Source organism: Rhinolophus hipposideros (genome assembly GCF_964194185.1).
Source record: "Rhinolophus hipposideros genome assembly, chromosome: 3".
NCBI lineage: Eukaryota > Metazoa > Chordata > Mammalia > Chiroptera > Rhinolophidae > Rhinolophus > Rhinolophus hipposideros.
Genome location: NC_138049.1, coordinates 88,618,120 through 88,625,437, shown reverse-complemented (window position 1 = coordinate 88,625,437; position 7,318 = coordinate 88,618,120). Strand labels below are relative to the sequence as shown.

General features: G+C 39.1%; 1 pseudogene across 1 annotated transcript in view; it reads right to left on the bottom strand.

The window, feature by feature from the left end:
- LOC308494458 (heterogeneous nuclear ribonucleoprotein A1-like) overlaps positions 1 to 7,113 on the bottom strand; it is an 18,488-nt pseudogene extending 11,375 nt beyond the window's left edge. Inside the window, exon 1 of the transcript in view lies at positions 7,010 to 7,113. The product of the transcript in view is annotated as a heterogeneous nuclear ribonucleoprotein A1-like (transcript). The remainder of the gene's footprint in view (positions 1 to 7,009) is intronic.
- Positions 7,114 to 7,318: the final 205 nt, after the last annotated feature.

The following is a 7,318-nucleotide window of genomic DNA, read 5'->3' as shown; positions in this document are numbered from 1 at the left end:
TAATCACTTTGCACTATGTACATATATCAAATCATTATGTTGTACACCTTAAATTTATACAAAGGTCCCTACCATTAATTACATCTCAACAAAACTGGAAAAAATAAAACAATCGTTTTATTTTGATCACAAAAATTGGGGGAGAGCTGAGCTGGGTAGTTCTCTCTTGGACTCTCATGAGCAGTCTAGCTTCATGTATGTACAGCTTGAGCAGTTTCATATGGTCCTGTACTTAATGGTCCCATGCTGCTTTAATGCTCTGCTTGACATTCTTAATAATTTTTTAACCAAGAGTTACATGCTTTAATTTTTTCATTAGGCCCCACAAATTTTGTAGCCAGTCCTACTCATGAGATTGCATTCAGATATTAATTGGAGATACATTCAAATGAAGTCTCAAATGGGTGTCCAAGATGGCTCCCTCACTTGCCTGGCAGTTCATACTGGCTGTTGACTGAGAGCTCATCTAGACTTCTCAACCAGAGCACCTACAGGTGACCTTTCCAGCATGGTTTTCTCAGGGTAGTCGAACTTCTTGCATGGCAGTTGCTTCCCCTAGAATGAGCATCCTGAGAGAACCAGGTGGAAGCTGCATAACCTTTGGTGACCTAGCTTTGGAAATCATAGAGCCTCATAGAAGGTAACAGGCCGCCACCTGCAGATGGCTGAATGGGACAGGGATTGGTTGTTGAAAACCAAAGAGTTGACCCAGGTAGTGAAAAACCTCAAGAAAAATTGGAAGGAAATAATGATGTGGCTCGGAGACTTCTAGAAACCAGTGGGGGAGGGAGCCTGGTAAAGAACACAAGCAGGATGAAAGCTATTACAATGAGAGTTATTTGTGGAAGCTGGCAAAGTCAAGGACCTATTGGTTACATTTCCAATGAGCTTTCTATAAAGTTTAAACAATTAGAGGACTAAGCAAATATTGAAATCAATGTGTTCTTGCTGGCCATTCACTGAGAGATTGGTCTTCAGAGAAGAGTTCATGGTTTAGAGATTCCAGTATAGGCAAGTGAATCCTGGTGGATCTCCTACAGAGAGGCAATGTAGCTTAGTGACAGAAGGCAGGAGACTACCATCAGACGACTCTTGTAAAAGGTACTAACTTAATCTGTGCCTCAATTTTTCTCATCTGTACAACAACACTAATTTATAAGTCATAAATCACAGAGATACATGACAATTGGATGAGTGAAAGCATATAAGTTAGAAGAGTGTCTATTCTATCGTAACCATTCAACAAGGATTAGCTTTCAACAAATGGGTTCCAGTACTAATGAGAATAACGGGGAGTCCCTTGGTATTCACTTTCTGTACAGCAGGAGTAATTAAATCATTTATCTGCCCAGTAAACACGCTCTCAAACCACAAGAACTTCAATTCATCTAAATTCTTAAACCCCAATCATAGTACTTAGTAGATTTCCAAAACTAAGCAACCTACTTCTAGATCTAAAAGATACATTTTTCTTAAACTTAATTCTATTTCCTATGTGTTTTTAAATGTAGTAACCGGAAGTTTGGTATCCCATAGGTAGACACAGTCAAAAAGCAAGTGGCAGAAGCAAACCTTGCTTTCTTAATGGATCCCACTTGGGGTTTGAGGTGACCACAGAAGGCAATCACGCATTTGACAAGTGGTCTATGGAAAATCTGGAGGTTTTTCTCTTAGATGTTGTAAACCAAGGAGTGTGGAATCAGCAGATGCCTAGGACTTCCGGAAATGCCCTCCTGCTGGTCAAGTATTTTAAGAGTTTTCCATGAGCATGGTGTTCCATCTGAGGAGACCAGTCACACTCAGATCCTACTCCAGCACTCAGCACAACGCAGCCCATCCAAAGTTGGGCCTCCCAGATCTGGTTTCTGTCAAAGTCATGAGAAAGTGGTTGTGGGAAATGGTTACATGGCTTCTGCTCTTGTCACCACTATAAACAAGGTCTGGTCCTTTCCTTTAGGCCATGCAAAGAGCTGTGGTGTTTCACTACAGACAGCATGTAAGGAAACCACAGAGGTAATCCAGGGCAGTAGGAAGTCTCTGAGTTTTGTAACAGCCACAACCCCAGAACAACTCAGAAATCCATCTTTGTCTAATGCACTGATGTATGTGACTTTGAAAACAAGATTTAAAAGGTGAGAACATTTATCCATAGGCCCTATCCATCTTTAATGTACTAAGATGGTATATTAAACTAGTGAATAAGACTAGCACCAACTAGTTAGAACTTGGAACTGCCCTAATGCAGTTCCAGTTATTATGTATTTAATCCACACCACAACCCTATAAGGCAAATGTTATTATCACCCTCATTTTATAGTTGAGAAAACTGAGGGTTAGAGTTACTGAGTAACTTGTCCAAGGTAAACTATAGATAAGAAATCACATACAGTGAGAATTTTAATATGGAAGACAATTATACATATATAAAGATAAAAACTCTTCTGTCTACTTTATATAGTTCACAATAAAAAAGTAATTAAAGCAGATAGAAGCATTATCTACTTTTTATAAGTAGAAATAGTTAAAGGTCTAAAAATAAAGAAGTAACTCAATAAATTCTGGTTCATAAACTTGAAAGATTAGTACATAGTCACTAAAAATCATTGTGAACACTGTATGGAAACATAGAAAATGTATAACATATAATATTAAATAAAACGTTACCAAATATAAATTGCATATGTGTTGTGATTACAGCCTTATAAAGTATGAGACAGGTGAGCAGAAGAAAAAAAAATATTAAACACTATGTTATTGTGGTAGGATAATGGATGACTTTTCTTTTTTTTAACACACTGGATAATATACTTAGCAGGCCCAGCACTATTCTAAGAACCTTAGATATATTATTCTAACCTCTCAACAACTATGTGCAGTAAGTGCTGTTATCATCTCCATTTTTCAATAGAAAAAAGAGAGGTTAGGTGACTTGCCCAAGGTCATTACTAAGTGATGCAGCTAGTAAGTGCCAGACTCAGCATTTTAACTTGGCGTCTGGCTCCATCGTCCACATGCTTAGTCATGACGTGATGATCTTTGAGATTGCTATGATGTTTGTACAATTTAAGAGAAGAGATAACCATTTTGTAGGCAAGAACACCATGCCCAAAGCAGGGTCACCCTTTTTTTTTTTTTAATCTTAGTATCAAAATATTTTCACGACTAAGCAAATTCACAGAATCATTGTAATGACTGTAAATAGCTGCTAGTGAGCCAGCAGTAGGTCACAATGTTTAAAGCACACGCTTCACATAGCCCCTACTGTGAAATTGGAAGACCAAGGTCATGTACCTGCTACTGATAAACAGAGGTGTATTTCTGGAAGGGCAGCAAGTAGTGGATTTCCAGTGCTTTTTGTATATTAAGAGTTAATCCTGTAAAACCTCCAGTTTTCTAGTATCCACATTTATGTAAATGAACTGATTAGATGATCAGGCAATAGAGGGACTGTCACATAAGAGACCAGAGTATAAACCTTGAGGTTAATATTTACTAACTCTTGTGACCTTGGGCAAGTGATAATTCCTCATTTCCCTTATCTGTAAAACAGAGACAATAATATTTCCAAACTCATGCCACTCTTATAAGAACTATGATAAAACACATAAAACAGCACAGTGCCTGACACACATAGCCAACACTCGGTATATATCAGCTGTTATTATTGCTATCACTTGTATTATTTTTACAACCCTCGGTGGAATTGTTATTGAATTTAGCTCCCTAGGCCACATTAATACTCCACACATAAAAAGTAAGGATCTGCTGTAAATGCAATTTAATCCTATTGCAAATATAAGAAGATCAAGAATTATGACTTGGTAAGTCATAACCTCCTGAATTATCAGATCCACAAATATAAGAAATATGTGAAGGAAAATCCTCCATCCATAAAGGTTTCTCCCCACAACTATCGGGCCAATACTCCACATCTGATCTCACTCACTACCTGAAGGAATTCTGTTTTCCCAGCTACTCTTTTTAAAAAGAAGGAATGTTTTTTTGTAGTCTTTTATGACACGTGGAAATGAACAAACAAGGTTTGGAGCTCATCAGCTTCAGAACTTATCTTTTTTTAAATGATCCTTTCCTTGGCACCAAACAGGGTGCCAAAAAATTATGTCTCAGTGTTTGAGAAAATGTGTGTTCCTTTGTACCCTGAAGGAAATCCAGCTGAACATGTACAAGCTCTGTGAGTTACTGAACCAAAAATGCTTGTCTTCCAATTTATATCAGTGGAATAGGCTATAGTGAACATTTGGACCCAAGGGGGTTTTTAAAAATATATTAAATCTATAGCTTCTTTTACTGTATTCAAATTAATTTAAGGTGATTTAAACAAAATATCTATACAATAACATATTGACAATATATAGATCTTTTGTTTAAGCTACCTTACATTACAGTAGCCCCCCGTCCTTATCTGTAGAATATACATCCCAAGATTCCTAATGGATGCCTGAAACCATGGATAGCACCAAACCTTAGACATACTATGTTTTTTCCTATACATACATACCTATAATAAAGTGTAATTTATAAAGTAGGCACAGTAAAAGATTAACAATACTACAAATAAAATAGAACAATATAATAATATACTGTAATAAAAGTTATGTGAATGTGCTCTCTCTCTCTCTCTCTCTCTCTCTCTGTGTGTCTCTCAAAATATCTTATTGTACTGTCTTTACCTTTTGACTTAAAGGAAGCACTTTACAGCTTCTCTTTAGCCTACGTGACTTGCATTTTGGGGCCATCATTAAGTAAAGTAAGGGTTATTTGAATACAAGCACTACAATACCACAGCAGTTGGTTTGAGAACCAAGATGGCAACTGCGTGACTGCTAGGAGGGGAGCATCTACTGCGCGGAGACACTGAACAAAGTGACGATTTACCTCTTGCAAGGGCAAGGGACGGCACAAGATTTCATCATGTTACTCAGAGGGGTCCATTTAAAACTTAGGAATTGTTTACTTCTGCATTTTCCATCTGATATTTCTGAACTGCAGTAGACCACAGGTAACGAAAAACACCGAAAAAGAAACTGTGGATAAGGGGGTAGGGGACTCCTGTATATACAGGTGTATGTGAAAGTAAATAGAGAGTGTAAATTTAATAACCATGAGGAATATTATAGCGATGGTGTTTAGCTATAAAAGTTGGTTGCGAGTTTCTTAGGGCTGAGAAAAATGGAAAACATAAGTTCTGTGTCTCAGGATAATGACTATAAGTTACTAAGTGGCTACCATTTCCTGGGAACTATATGGTCTTTTACATTTTTTATTTCAATTAGATTACACTACTGTTTAAAATAGATATTATCCCCCATTTAACATACAAAGAATCTGAGTCTCACTCAAGACTAAGTTGCCTAAATTCATACAACCAGAAAATGGTAGAATCAAGATTCAAAACCAAGAGCTATCTAAATATTAATTTTTTTATCTCTCATATTAGAAAACAAAAAGACAAACCAATATAATACCCATTTTTCTCACTGTAAATTACAAGTAAAATTTCTCCCATGCAGCATTAAAACTATAGGTGACTTTTATCCAGATTTGAGAAGAGGAGGGAGGGACAAAGGGAGAGAGGAAGAAATAGATTAAGAATTTGTTTTTCCCCCTCAGCCAAGGCTTCATAAATAAGAATAGGGTATCAAAAGAAAAGGCTATACGCTTTCAGGTTTCCATGTGGGAGGGTAAGTTCCTCTGTCCAGGTGTTATAATGGTGATACTGTATTTGAATGCCTGAACCACTCAACTTAGACCATTTCTCCTACAGTCAAAACAAGGGACTGCTGACTCCCAGAAAACTGGGCACAAGAGGTGAAAAACAGCCTGCTCATTCTGCCTTAGCAGTATCTCAAGTGGCTGCTGAAAAAGATAGATTTCACCATAAAATTAATTATTTATTTCCTTGTGACTATGATAAGGAATATGGGAACAAATGGGAGCAGTGTGCCACCTCGTGAGCAGGATAGGATCTCCAGTTTCCTGAAAGAGCCAGCTATCTACTCAAACAAGGAAGGGGAGCTGTAACTCAGGGCTCCACACTCTAAGGAGGACCATGTACAACATATTTAGGGATGTGGAGTGTGGTGGTACTTCTGTACCTGGGCCCAGGGCCAGCCCCAAGCCACAGAGAAATGACTGAAATAGGTGCTTATGGGGAACAAAACCAACATGAAAAGTCACGAACTTGGAGTCAGTGAACCTGTTTCTGCCACTAACTGCCCAAGTGATCTTAACCAAATTACCTAATCCCTTTGGGCCTCATCTGCAAATGAGAAAAGTTGAGCAGATGATCCACAGGGGCCCATCCAGCTCTAGCAATGTGAATCTACCATAGGAGAGAAATTGCCTTCTCTCTGATCTCCTAAGTGGCCTTCAGGTTTCCAACCTCTTTTGCATACTACACCAAAATTATCTTATGAAATACAGCTATGCTCCTATCACATCTGTAATAGAGCATACAAAACCATCCACAAGTGAGCCATTTGCCTACTGCCATGTTAATTTATTCATTCACTTATTCCATTATTCTTTTAAGAATTACTTATTCAGAGATCCAAGGTGGCGAAGTAGATAAATGCTGTGCTAGCCTCATCCATGAACACATCAAAATTACAACTAAATTATAGAAAAATCAGCCTAGAGAACCACTTGAAGTCTAGCTGAACAGAAGTTTTATAACTAAGGATATAAATAAGAAGCCACATCGAGACTAGTAAGAGGAGCAGAGACAGGAAATGGGCTGGTTTCACCCGCGTGTGGTGGTTAAAAAATCAGGAGAGATATCTCAGCCACAGTGGTTCCCCTGGAGGAGCAAGGAACACCAGCCCCCCAAACCAGGCTCCCCAGCCCAGAGTACTAGTGCCGGGAAGAGGAGCCCCCCACCCAACATCTGGCTGTTAAAAACAGTGGAGATTCCTACTGACCATGGGGGTGGAACGAAAGGCTGCAGGAAACCCAGACACGATCTTAATGGGCCCACACAGGCACTTACCCTGGGCTCCAGCAGAGGGATGGTGACTCTGGAGGCATCAGAAACAGACGGGGAGAAACTGAGTTGTGTAACTTCAGGGAGTGGACTGGAGGGACAATCCCCATTTACCCCGGGATCCTTCTCCTATGCAGCAGCTGGCAGGGGCAACCATCTTTCCTGTGTTGGGCCCGCCCCCACAGGCCAAACCTGAATCTGATTAGCCTAGTGAGCTCCACTGCTTCACCCTGCTGACTCACTGAGACCCTATCTCAACCAACTTGTATAACCCTGGAGACTTTATCAGCGGTTGAACCTTATGGGACCCAGCAG